Here is a 13,573-nt window from a genome sequence, read left to right on the forward strand (position 1 = left end):
GAACTGGAGAAAACGCTTTGGACGTTGCTTCAGTATTTCTGCCATAACTTGACTGTAGACCTCGGATTGTATTGATTCTTAAACGACCAGAAATATAATTAACGGTACAATTAATATGTTTAACACTTTTCCAGATTAAGACTATATCATGCTCAAATTTGGCCCAAAGTCTTTGCCGCGGCGAAACCTGCTCAATGTAAAAATAAAACGACGCATTTGGCTTGCTAGGGCTTCATCCTTAAGTGAGAGAGGTATAAATTAGAGCAAAAGGAAGAGAAAGGGGTCTTGGTTCGTCATGTGTAGGCACTCATGGAAGGAGAAGATTATTAAAGATTTGGGCTTCAAATTAGAGAAGTTTCTCCATCTTTTGTTGTTTTTCATGATGATCTTGATTCAGTTGGTTTTTGTTATTTTATTTCGTTTTTGAGTATGAACTGAGTTGTTTAGCTAGGGTTTGATGTAACCTTGATACAAGGATTCAAATTATATGAATTGATTTACTTTGAGTTTTAATTTCATGATTGAGTGTTTATCTCTTTGCTTTGACTTTTGAATGCTTGATCACCATTCAAATGTGTGTTGTTCAAATGAGACTGAGAAGTGATTTGTATTATGCCTCTTGGATAAATACTGTGATTAGCAACCGTAAGATAGGTTTGCGATCTATGAAATCTAGATAAAATTTCATAAAGCTTAAGACTTTGAACTATTAATCTTCATTTTGTTGAGTGCGGAAGCTTGATAGGGATAAGTAGGGAAATGTAGCCTGAGAAGGTATGTTTTACAACTTAGGGAATTCTTTCAATCAAGGATTAAACTTGGTAATAGATTCTATGATTTGGGTTAGCGTATCTAGTGAAATCACACCCTCGCATTTTTTAGCATTGTTTAATTAGTTAAGTTGTTGGGTTTTGCTTTAATTTCATTATCATTCATTTATATTTTGTTAATTTGTATTTAGTTTGTTAATTTTCCATCAATCCAATTTATTGTTGCTTCAATTAGGACTTAAACTAGAGAAATCGATACTTAGTAACACTATCCTCATGGGAACGATACTCACTCATCACTTTATTGCTTTGTGCGACTAGTGCACTTGCTATTTATGCATGTTGTAGTTAGCGGGGGAGGAAAGGATGCTGACTTTGAATGAACTCGATGAGTTCCATCTCTAAGCATCTGAGAATGCTCGAATTTGCAAAGAGAAGACAAAAAGGTGGCATGACAAGCATATCAGGAAGAAGAACTTTGAAGAAGTGAGTTAGAGAGTGTTGTTGTTCAATTCTAGACTTAGGCTTTTTCGCGGAAAACTTAAGTCTAGATGGTCCGGACCATTCACAGTTACAAGAATTCACCCATCTGGAGAGGTGGAAGTTTCACATGAAGAAAAGGGTACTTTTACAATCAATGGATAGAGATTGAAGCCATACATTGATGGGGTGATGAGTTGCAAGTCCATCCCGATCCGGCTTGACATTCCGACTTGAAGAATTGAGAGAGTCGAGCTTTCGACTATAAACAAGCGCTCCTTGGGAGGCAACCCAAGTGTTTTCAATTGATTTTATTGTTTATTGCGTTGAAATTGTTTTGTTATCTTTTGATTTTAGATGAAGTTTAATTTGTGCACTTTTGGTTGTTTCAGGTGAAGTTTCGAACTAAGGCAAAAAGGGAATAAACAAAAATTTCCCAGTCTTCACCAGGGCGAAGGAGTTTCTTTGCCACGGCAAAGAACACTTACCATAAAATGGAAGAGGAAAAGTCCCAGACTTCGCCGAGGAGAAGTATCCCCTGTATTTTCCCGCCGCGGTGAAGCAAGTGGGGTGAATTATTGCCAAGTAAACTTCACCATGGCGAAGATTGTTCTTCATCGAGGCGAGGTACTCCCTCGACTAGGTTTCAAAAACCCTAGTATTCATTTGATAAATTTCGCTGCGGCGAAGTCTGCTTTCTATAAATTCTCACTTTCTTTCTTCATTTTTCATGCAACTTTTCAAATCCATGTGAGAGAAAAATTTTCCAACTTCAATTCAAAGCCTTCCCGGTGATTTCCTAACCAAATTTCTCACTCCTTAACCCTCCTAAACGCTAAAACAACTTATTTCAACAACAATTTTTGCAAAACATTTCATGAAATTTTTTAATTCAAGAAATTTGGGGTTTTACAATCTAGGCTGATTTTGGCTCAATTGGTGGTGAAAACTCCTTAGTTTGGGTAAGATATTACGTTCTCTAAGCTTTTTATCTCAAAAATTTTGAGTTTTGATTTGTAGATCTGAAAATTTTGATTGTTGGTTGAGTTGTGGAATTTTTGTTCTTGTGAGTGTTGATTTTGTTTGAGGAAGGGTTGATTGTGCATTATGTGAAAATTTTTGGAGTATTTGGTTGAATTTGGAAGAATCGTAGTTTGGGGGTTAAGGTGAAAATTTTTGGAAGTGTTGTCAATTTTTGCAGGATTGAATTGGTTGTTGTAGGACACTTAGGTTTGAATTTTTTGAGTTGCATTGTTGAGTTGAAGTGTAGTTTTGGAGAAAATGCCGCTCAAAGTCAAGGTACCATCCAAGGGCAAGGGAAAAGGAAAGAAAGTAGACGACTGGTTTGTCAGTGAAAAGGCTCATAAAAACTATGAGGCAACAGCCAAAAGGAAAGACGAGGGATTTATCCCTGAGCGTGGACTGACTGCAAACCAGGCGGATGAGTGGAGTCAAGGGAGAAGTAGGGAGGACTTTATGAGTCAACCCGAACATGCGGCTGTGGAACCATTGGTGAGGGAGTTTTATGCCAACCTCCCTGAATGTGATGAGGGGGTTGTTTTTGTGAGGGGTACTAATATGGTATTCACAAAAAAGGTCATCAATGATTTCTATGGCTTACCTCAGATTGACCGTGATGAATATGAGGAGTTTAGGATGACACAGAAAATGGATGAGGTGATTCTTAGGACTATATCGAAACCAGATGCCTCTTAGGATATTTCAAAGAAGGGCAAGAAAACCATTAAGGGGACTAGTTTAACACCAGTGGCTCGGTTGTGGCAGTATTTTATTTGTGCTAGGATGATGCTGGAGATGCATTATAGTACAGTGATGTATGAGAAGGCACTTCTATTGTATTCTATTACCACATGAAAGAGAATGGACGTGGCGAACATCATCCTAACAAGTATCCAACTTGTAGCCAAACTAGGGCGATGCAGTTTTCCGTTCCCACAATTCATTATAGAGTTGTGCACTAAAGCGAGAATTGAGGTACAGGATGATGAGCCACTAATCCATGCTGCCCCAGTCCTCGTCATAGCCTACTTCCACAAGCATCTTGAGTCTCAAATAGAAGAAGGACCCAGATCAAGCACCAAGAGAAGGAGAACAACAGCAGCTCCCACCGCATCCAATTCAACAGTCACAATGAGAGAAATGATGAAGAAAATGATGGGTCTGATGAAAAGGATGGAGCGACGTCACGGGTGGCTAGCAGAGCAGGCCAGGAAGACACATGAGCTGTAACTTAGCTACTACAACAACGTTGGGATTGATACTTCAGAACACCAGTGGGAAGACTGGGATTCAAATGAGTGGATGGGCTCTGATTCAGAAGAGGATGACGCTGAGGAAGAAGAGGAGGCCGACGAATGAGCACCTATTTTAGTTTCGTTATTTTTATTTGTTTTACTTTTTTCTATTTTTCTTTTATTTTGAACATTGAACTCAGTTGATATTTTTGTTTGGGATTGTGTTAGTTGTTTTAGTTGTTTCATTTTTGTTTTAAATTCTNAGGAGAAAGGCAGGACACGTATGCCTTATTTAATAAATTACAACCATACATACCCAAATTTTTTTTTTTTAAAACATTCACCATAGGTCTAAGGCTCATGTACCAGGCACCATGCAATATACAAACAAATACATAGCATACATTTAAAAAACAATCAAATTTTTTAAATTGGTGAGTTAATTATTAATTACCCCCTAACAATTTGCAGATCAATATTTGGTCCAAAAGTTTTGAAAACTTTACAATCTGGCCCCTACCACTCAGAAGTGCGCTCGCTACGGTGATGAGTAATATCGCTGCAGCGTGCGATGACTAACTTGACGTTCACGCTCAACATGCGATCGTCGCGGCAAGCACTGATTTTGTATAGTGTTTGTCATAAGGACGATCACCGCAGCGAGTGCTGATTTCGTAATCAGAGTGGAAGCCAAACACGCACGCCGCAGTGATGGATTATATCGCCATAGCGAGCGTACACTAATCTGTAGCTCCGGATCAGTTCATCCAATCACTAAAAACACACCAAATGGATTTTGCAATCAATCATAAACACTGATTTCAACAAAAATCCATAACCCAATATACCAAATTGGCAGATCATCAACAAATTAAAATTAATCGATTAATTGATTTCTTAAAACATGCTTTTAAGGCAGATTTTACGTAGATTCTTTAAGGCAACATATTATCAATTAAATACATGTAATCAACCATCCACATAAAACTGTAAAATCTGGTATCCTAGGCTCTGATACCACTGTTAGGAAACGATCCATTGAGGTAGCGGAAAACAAAAATTAATAACAACATGGATTGTTCCATAGAACCAAGATCAGGGCACAAATTTACAGTTTATATCAAAACAAGAAACTGCATAAAATTAGCTTAGAGTTTAAGAAATCATACGCACGTTTGGAGGCTCCTTCAACTTTGTCTCTGAACGTATTTTGCTACCAACCCAAGTGTAGGATCGAACCGACGTAGTCCACACAAAGATAATCGCAAGGAACTAAAGAGGGATTTGTAGCAACCCCTGCCACATAGCTTAGGCTTAGGCCAGATCACACAGCTGACCCAAACCAGACACACAGCCGGCCCGCTACTCACAAAGTACTGTCCCCCCCCCCCCCCCCCCCTTTAAGGGATTTTCTTTCGCCTCCCTCACCACTCGAACCCAAGACAAGGCCTAAAGTCTTTGGGAAGCATGGTGATACCATCAGGCTAGCTGCCGATGGTAATCACCATGCTTCAAAATGACTTTAGCCCCTTGTCTTGGTTCGAGTGGTGAGGGAGGCGAAAGAAAATCCCTTAGGGGGGGACAGTACTTTGTGAGTAGCGGGCCGGCTGTGTTCTAGTCTTGGTCAGCTGTTGATAAGCTTATTTTATACTATGATTTTGCATTGAATTTTGATAGGCTTTAGGATACTTTTCATACATTTGGGCCATAATTGCTACCTATTCTTTATTTGTCTTTGTAGGCCTAAACGATGATTTTTAGCATAAATGACAGTTTTGAGCGTATTGTGTAACTTAGCTTGAAAACTCGAATGCCTGAATTTAGAGCTTTGGAAAGCTAAGAAGAAGAGCTACCAACGTCATGTTTTGGGTGTTTCCTAATTCTGACTGGACAGGTGAAAACTTGGCTTGAAGTCGTGAAAAGTAACTGGGAACTGAAGGAAACGTCTTTGGACGTGCTTCAGTATTTCTGCATAACTTGACGCTGTAGACCTCGGATTGGCTGATTCTTGAAACGAGAAGAAGATAATTTAAAGGGATACATCATATGTTTAACACTTTCTATATGAACTCTATCATGCTCAAATTGGGCCTTATTCTTCACCGCGGCGAGGAAAAAGCTTCGCCGCGGCGACAACTGCAGCGCTGTAAAAAATAAAACGACGCGTTTTGGCTTGCTAGGCTTCGTCCTTAAGTGAGAGAGGTATAAATTAGAGCGAAAAGGAAGAAAAAGAGGGCTTGGTTCGTGATTTGGGAGGCAGCTCATGGAAGGAGAGATTATTGAGATTGGGCTTCAAATTAGAGAAGATTTCTCCATCTTTGCTTGCTTGTCAATGAAATCTTGATCCAGTTTGTTTTTGTTGTTTTATTTCGTTTTTGAGTATGAACTGAGGTGTTTAGCTAGGGTTTGATGTAATCTTGATACAATGATTCAAATTTATATGGATTGAATTACTTTGAGTTTTAATTTCATGATGGTTTTTATCTCTTTGCTTAATGTCTTTTGGATGCTTATCACCATTCAAATGTGTGTTGTTCACAATGACTGAGAAGTGATTTTTGTGATTGTGCCTCTTGTATAATACCATAGATTAGCAAACGCTAAGATAGGTTTACGCGATCTATGAAATCTAGATAGAAATTCCACAAGCTTAAAATCCTTTGAACATTAATCTTCATTTTGTTGGATGCGGAAGCTTAATAGGGATAATAGGGAAATGTACATGAGAATGTATGTTTTACAACTTAGGGAATCGCTTTTCAATCAACATTAGAACTTGGGTAATAGATTCTAGATTTGAGTTAGCGTATCTAGGTGAAATCAACACCCTAGCATTTTTTGCATGTTTATTAATTAATTAGTTGTTGGGTTTTGCATTTGTTTTTAGTTTGTTAATTGTCCATCAATCCAATATATTGTTGCTTCAATTAGGACTTTAACTAGAAAAATTGGTACTTAGTAACACTATCCTCGTGGAACGATATCACTCCTCACTTTTATCTTAGTGCGACTAGTAACTTGCTACATTTGCATGTTGTAGGAAACACGCATCAATTTTTGGCGCCGTTGCCGGGGATAGTTGATTATTAATATTGATATTATCTAGTGTATGGCTAAATTGAAGCTTTTATTTCTTTGTAATTAATTGTAAATATTGTTGTCTTAAGTATAGAATTGACTTACCTCTTTCGTGCAAGCAATGATAATCACTATATAAGCTTGGGAGGGAGGGTACACGGCGTTGTTAAGGGAATGTCCATAATGGTCACCATTTTGGAGCAAGTCCAACATTTTAACAATGGGGTTGCTATCCAAAATATTCAAATGATGTAGATGTGACATGCAGGCGGGAGCTAAATAACAAGACCCCAGAAGATGCTTATGAATTGCTTGAGTGATGCCAACAATAACTACCAAAGACCTAATGGAGAGCATGCCAAAGAGAATAATGGGTCTACATGAAGTTGACCGTTCGCACATTATCTGCACAAATTGCACCATGTCAAAGCCAATTGGGAGGTATGAATGTAAATTCTATTCACTCACATTTTATAACTTGTGAATTGTGCAGGAAACCATGGGAGGTGTGGAAGCCAGATGGAACCAGTTATTCTTCTCAACAACCGAGCAAGTGAATTACATGGTTGTTCACAAAGGCTGCAAAATGACCCTTCGCCAATACCTACAATCTTGGTTGGGAGAATCACCCAATTTGTCTTGGAGCAATCAAAGCAGTCAATCAAATCAAAGGACATGCTAAACCATCAACCAGTGAATCATCAACCATGTGAGCAAAGAGTGTCAAAATTGGAAGATATATTTCAAGACTTCATGCAAGAAACCACAAGTTTATGAATGAGACACGCTCAAACTTCATAAATCAAGGATTGTCCATTCAAAATTTGGAGGTTCAAATGGGCAATTGGTTGAACAACTGACAGAGAGATCTCAGGTTCTTTGCCGAGCACAACGGTCACAAATCCTGAAGAACAATAATGTCATACCATTGAGAGAGGTATAGTGTTGAGCAACCTCACAATGAGAAAGTTGGAAGAACATGAAGATAAGACCAATGAAGAGAAATCTCAAAGCGGAAAGGTTGCCAATACTTAGGGAATTTCAACCAGCAACTCACCTCACAAGGAACAATTTGAGGAATTTGGTGTAAATGGCACAAGGCAAAATTGGTGTTGGAAGAGACTCCAAACATTGGACTCAACCATCACCATCTCATCTCAAGTACGCATATACAAATTTGAAGTTCCGAAAAGATGCTTATGAGAATGTCCTAATCCCAAGGAAAGATCAAGAGGTGGCAATGGAAGTGAAGCACCCCCACAGATCCGGATTGACGAGGACCATGAAAGTCGATCTTTCGACATAAAACGCGCTTCTTGGAGCACCCAGTCTTTCAATTTTTTTAATTTCATTGCTGTTTGAATTTGTTTAGTTTTCTGATTTTGAATTAGTTTTAATTTATGTGTTTTTGGTGTTTCAGTGAAGTTTAAAGCTAAGGAAAAGGAAAGAAAAACCCAACTTCGCCGGGGCGAAAATTGTTCTTCGCCGGGTGAAGTGCCCTGAAGAATGTGTACTCCTGTAATTTTTCGCTGCGGCAAGAATTTTGTTGTCGCCGCGGTGATGACTGGGTTTGAATTTCGGTTTTATCATGAAGACTTCGCCGCGCGAAGTCTATTCCTCGCGCGGCGAAGTCTGTTTCTTTTAATAGTAGCGTGACATTTCATTTTTGTGAAAATTTTCCTGAACACTTTTTCTTTAGTTTTTTTGTTTTTATCTTTATGTTTTGTAAGTGGGAATTGATTTTGATTTCCTGGTTTTTGGCTCTTTATTTGTTTTTGTTTAGATTTTAGGTTAGTTCAATAAGGTTGAGATTAGGATGTAATTCTTCATATTAATCGGTGAGGATATCTAACACATTTGGCACCATAACGTTCATTTGTTTGACAGATGATGATGATGAGGAAGCCAAGGAATGGATGCTAGGAGTTGCACAAAAATCGGCCTTTACGATTAGTCAGGGGTATCTCGTAACCTTTACTTTTGTTTTTCTATTCCTTGGATGTGCTGATGTGACATTGGGGACAATGTCATTTTAAGTTTGGGGTAGGAAATAGACATAAAGCTTGGTTTTAAGGTATACGGGCTGGAAACCAGAACCCGCCTTAAAAACTGCCTAGCAGTACTTGGCAACCTTTGGTATAACAACGCCACGTACACCTTAACCGGAAAAAAAAAAAAAACTTTAGTTATTTTATTTAGTTTGATTGTTTTTGCTGATAATGAATTGCATAAGTCTATGATGAAACTTGAATTGTTGGGATATTATTCTTGGAAAATGTTAAGCATTGCTTCAGTTTAGGTTTATGACTAAATTTTGATTGAGTTTGTTGAGTGGTTCAACCACCATTTTCATTTTTTCGGCATGCTTAGAAACATTTTATGTGGTTAGGTGAAGTTTGATAATGTTGGTGACTCTAGAACCTAGTAGAGAAGTGCTTGAGCGAAATTCATGATTAGACATTGTTGAGGAAATGATTTAGCATTTTTTTGGAACGTTTGAGCCTTCCAGCCGACCCATAAATGAATCTTTCCCTAGTCACCCATTTGAGCCTTATGAGATTTCATTGCCTTTTTTCCTTGCAAACCAAAAATTGTCCAATCCCTATACCCTAAACACTTATCATACCCTTTAGGAGAATTATGGACCTAATGTATGACCAAAAGAGCTTTGAGAGGTGTTTGATAAGCGTATTTTATACTATGATTTTGCATTGAATTTTGATAGGATTTGGGATACTTTCATACAATTTGGCCATAATTGCTACCTAATTCTATTAATTGTCTTTGTAGCCTAAATGATGATTTTAGCATAAATGACAGTTTTGAGCGTAAATTGTGTAACTTGAGCTTGAAACTCGGATACCCTGAATTAGAAGCTTTGGAAAGCTAAGAAGAAACTACAACGTTCATGTTTGGGTTTTTCCTAATTCTGACTGGAACAGGTGAAAACTTGGCTTGAAGTCGTGAAAAGGACGCTGGGAACTGAAGAAAAACGTCTTTGGATGTGCTTCGTATTCTGCCATAACGTGAGCTGTAGACCTCGGATTGTGCTGATTCTGAACGACCAAAGATACTTGAAAGGGCTACAATTAATAGTTTTACACTTTTCCAGATTCTAACTATTCATGCTCAAATTGGGCCTGTATTCTTCGCCGCGGCGAGGAAATCTTCGCCGCGGCGAAATTGCGTCAGATGCAAAAAAACGACGCTTTTTGGCTTGCTAGGGCTTCGCCTTAAGTGAGAGAGTATAATTAGAGCGAAAAGGAAGAAAAAGGGGCTTGGTTCGTGATTTGGGAGGCAGCTCATGAAGGAGAAGATTATTGAGATTTGGGCTTCAAATTAGAGAAGATTTCTCCATCTTTGCTTGCTTTTCAATGATGAATCTTGATTCAGTTTGTTTTTTGTTGTTTATTTCGTTTTTGAGTATGAACTGAGTTGTTTAGCTAGGGTTTGATGTAATCTTGATACAATGATTCAATTTATATGGATTGAATTACTTTGAGTTTAATTCATGATTGATGTGTTATCTCTTTGCTTAATGTCTTTTGGATGTTTGATCACCATTCAAATGTGTGTTGTTCACAATGAGACTGAGAAGTGTTTGTGATTGTGCCTCTTGGGATAATACCGTAGATTAGCAAATGCTAGAGATAGGTTAGCGATCTATGAAATCTAGATAGAATCACACAAGCTTAGAATCCTTTGAACTATTAATCTTCATTTTATTGGTGGCGGAAGCATAATAGGATAAGTAGGGAAATGTAGCATGAGATGTATGTTTTACAACTTAGGGAATTCGATTTTCAATCAAGGAATTAGAACTTGGGTAATAGATCTGATTTGGGTTAGCGTATTTAGGTAAATTCAACACCCTGCATTTGTTTTAGAATTGTTTAATTAGTTAAGTTGTTGGGTTTTGCATTTTGTATTTAGTTTGTTAATCTTCCATCAATCCAATTTATTGTTGCTTCAATTAGGACTTAAACTGAAATCGGTAGTTAGTACCACTATCCTCGTGGGAACGATACTACTCATCACTTTATTACTTTTTGCGACTAGTATACTTGCATTTTTTGCATGTTGTAGAAACACGCATCAAGTTTTTGGCGCCGTTGCCGGAGATAGTTGATTATTAATATTGATAGTATCTAGCGTAGTGCTAAATTGAGCTTTTATTTCATTTTTGTAGTTAATTGTAATATTGTATAGTCTTAAGTATGAGAATTGACATTACCTCTTTCGTGCAAGCAACGATGAATCATATATGAAGCTTGGGAGAGGTACACGGAGTTGTTAAGGAATTGTCCACATATGGTCTACCGTTTTGGAACAAGTCCAAACATTTTACAATGTTGCTACCAAATTCAAATGATGGTAGAGGTGGCACAGGCGGAGCCTTAAATAACAAAACCCCAGAAGATGCTTATGAATTGCTGAGTTGATGGCCAACATAACTACCAAGACCTAATGAGAAGCAATCCGAAGAGAACAATGGGTCTACATGAAGTTGACGCGTTCGACACATTATCTCACAATTGCACCATGTCAAAGCCAATTGGGAGGTATGAATGTAATTCTTTTCACTCACCATTTATAACTTGTGATTTTTTGCAGGAAACCATGAGAGTGTGGAATGCCAAGATGGGAACCGGTTATCTTCTCAACACCGCAAGTGAATTACATTTTTAGTTCACAAAGGCTGCAAAATGACCCCTTCGCCAATACCTACAATCTTGGTTGGGAAATAACCCAATTTGTCCTGGAGCGATCAAAGCAAGTCAATCAAATCAAAGGACAATGCCAAACCATCAACCGGTGGTGATCATCAACCATGTGAGCAAGAATGTCGAAATTATAGTATTCGAAGAGTTCATGCAAGAAACCACAAGTTTTATGAATGAGACACACCAAACTTCATAAATCAAGGGTGTCCTTCAAAATTTGAGGTTCAAATGGGCAATTGGTTGAACAACTGACAGAGAGATCTCAAGGTTCTTTGCCGACACAAAGGTCACAAATCCTGAAGAACATAAATGTCATACCATTGAGAGAGGTATAGTGTTGGAGCAACCTCACAATGAAAAGTTGGAAGAACAGGAAGACAAGACCAATGAAGAGGAAATCTCAAAGCGGAAAGGTGTGCAAAATACTTGGGGGAATTCAACCAAGCACTCACCTCACAAGGAACAATTTGAGGAATTGGTGTAAATGTGCACAGTCAAAATTGGTGTTAAGAGACTCCAACATTGGACTCAACCAATCACCATCTCATCTCAAGTACGCATATACGATTTGAGTTCCGAAAGATGCTTATAGAATGTCCGAATCCAAAGGAAAGACTCAGAGGTGGCAATGGGAAGTGAAGCACCCCACAAGGATCCGGATTGACGAAGGACCGGGAAAGTCGAGCTTTCGACTATAACAGCGCTTCTTGGGAGGCAACCCAAGTCTTTTCAATTGTTTTTCATTTCATGCTGTTTTAATTTGTTTTAGTTTTCTTATGATTTGAATGTTTTTAATTGTGTGTTTTTGGGTGTTTCAGGTGAAGTTTGAAGCTAAGGAAAAGAAAGAAAACTTCAGACTTCCCGGGGCGAAGATTGTTCTTCGCCGGGGCGAAGTGCCCTGAAGAATGTTGTAGCTCCTGTAATTTTTCGCGCCGGCGAAGAATTTGTTGTCGCCGCGGCACGACTGGGTTTGAATTTAGGGTTTTATCATGAAGAACTTCGCCGCGGCGAAGTCTATTCCTCGCCGCGGCGAAGTCTGTTTCCTTTTAATAGTCGCGTGATCTTTCATTTTTTGAAAATTTTCCTGAAGCACTTTTCTTTTTAGTTTTTGTTTTTATTTCTTTTTGTTTGTAAGTAGGAATTGATGTGATTTCCTGGTTTTTGGCTCTTTATTTGTTTTTGTTTAGATTTTAGGTTTAGTTTAATAAGGTTGAGATTAGATGTAATTCTTTCATATTAATTGGTGAGGGTATCTAACACATTTGGCACCATTGACTTTCATTTGTTGACAGATGATGATATGAGGAAGCCAAGGAATGGATGCCAGGATGTTGCACAAAAATTGGCCTTTACGGATTAGTCAGGGGAGATCTCATAACATTTCTTTTGTTTTTCTATTCCTTGGATGTGTATGTGTGACATTGGGGACAATGTCATTTTAAGTTTGGGGGTAGGAAATAGACATAAAGCTGGTTTAAGGGTATAGCTGGAAACCAGAACCCGCCTTAAAAACTGCCTAGCGTACTTGGCAACCTCTGGTATAACAACGCCACTTACACCTTAAACGGAAAAAAAAAAAAAAAAAAAAAAACTTTAGTTATTTTATTTAGTTTGATTGTTTTTGCCGATGATGAATTGCATAAGTCTATGATGAAACTTGAATTGTTGGGATATTATTCTTGGAAAATGTTAAGCATTGCTTCAAGTTTAGGTTTATTCTGAATTTTGATTGAGGTTTGTTGATGGGTTCAACCACCATTTTCATTTTTTCGGCATGCTTAGAAACATTTTATGTGGTTAGGTGAAGTTTTGTAATGTTGGTGGACTCTAGAACCTAGAGAGAAGTGCTTGAGGCGAAATTCTAGGATTAGACATTGTTGAGGAAATGATTTAGGCATTTTTTTGGAACGTTTGAGCCTTTCCACTGACCCATGAATGAATCTTTCCCAGTCACCCATTTGAGCCTATGAGATTATCATTGCCTTATTTCCTTGCAAACCAAAAATTGTCCACTCCCTATACCCTACACTTTATCATACCCTTTAGGAGAAGATGGACCAAATGTATGACACAAAAGAGCTTTGAGAGGTGTATGAATAAGTGATGGACCAAATCTTAAGTTTGGGGGTTGCAAAAAAAGGCACGAAGAAGAGCAATAACCTCATGGTGTTGCAAATAATTGTTATTGTAAATATTTATATTTGAAAAAAAAAGAAAAAAAAAAGAAAAAAAGAGAAGAAGAAGAAGAAAAAAAAAAAATTTGCTT

The sequence above is a fragment of the Pistacia vera genome, unplaced genomic scaffold (genome assembly GCF_008641045.1).
Source record: "Pistacia vera cultivar Batoury unplaced genomic scaffold, PisVer_v2 Contig3, whole genome shotgun sequence".
Classification (NCBI taxonomy): domain Eukaryota; kingdom Viridiplantae; phylum Streptophyta; class Magnoliopsida; order Sapindales; family Anacardiaceae; genus Pistacia; species Pistacia vera.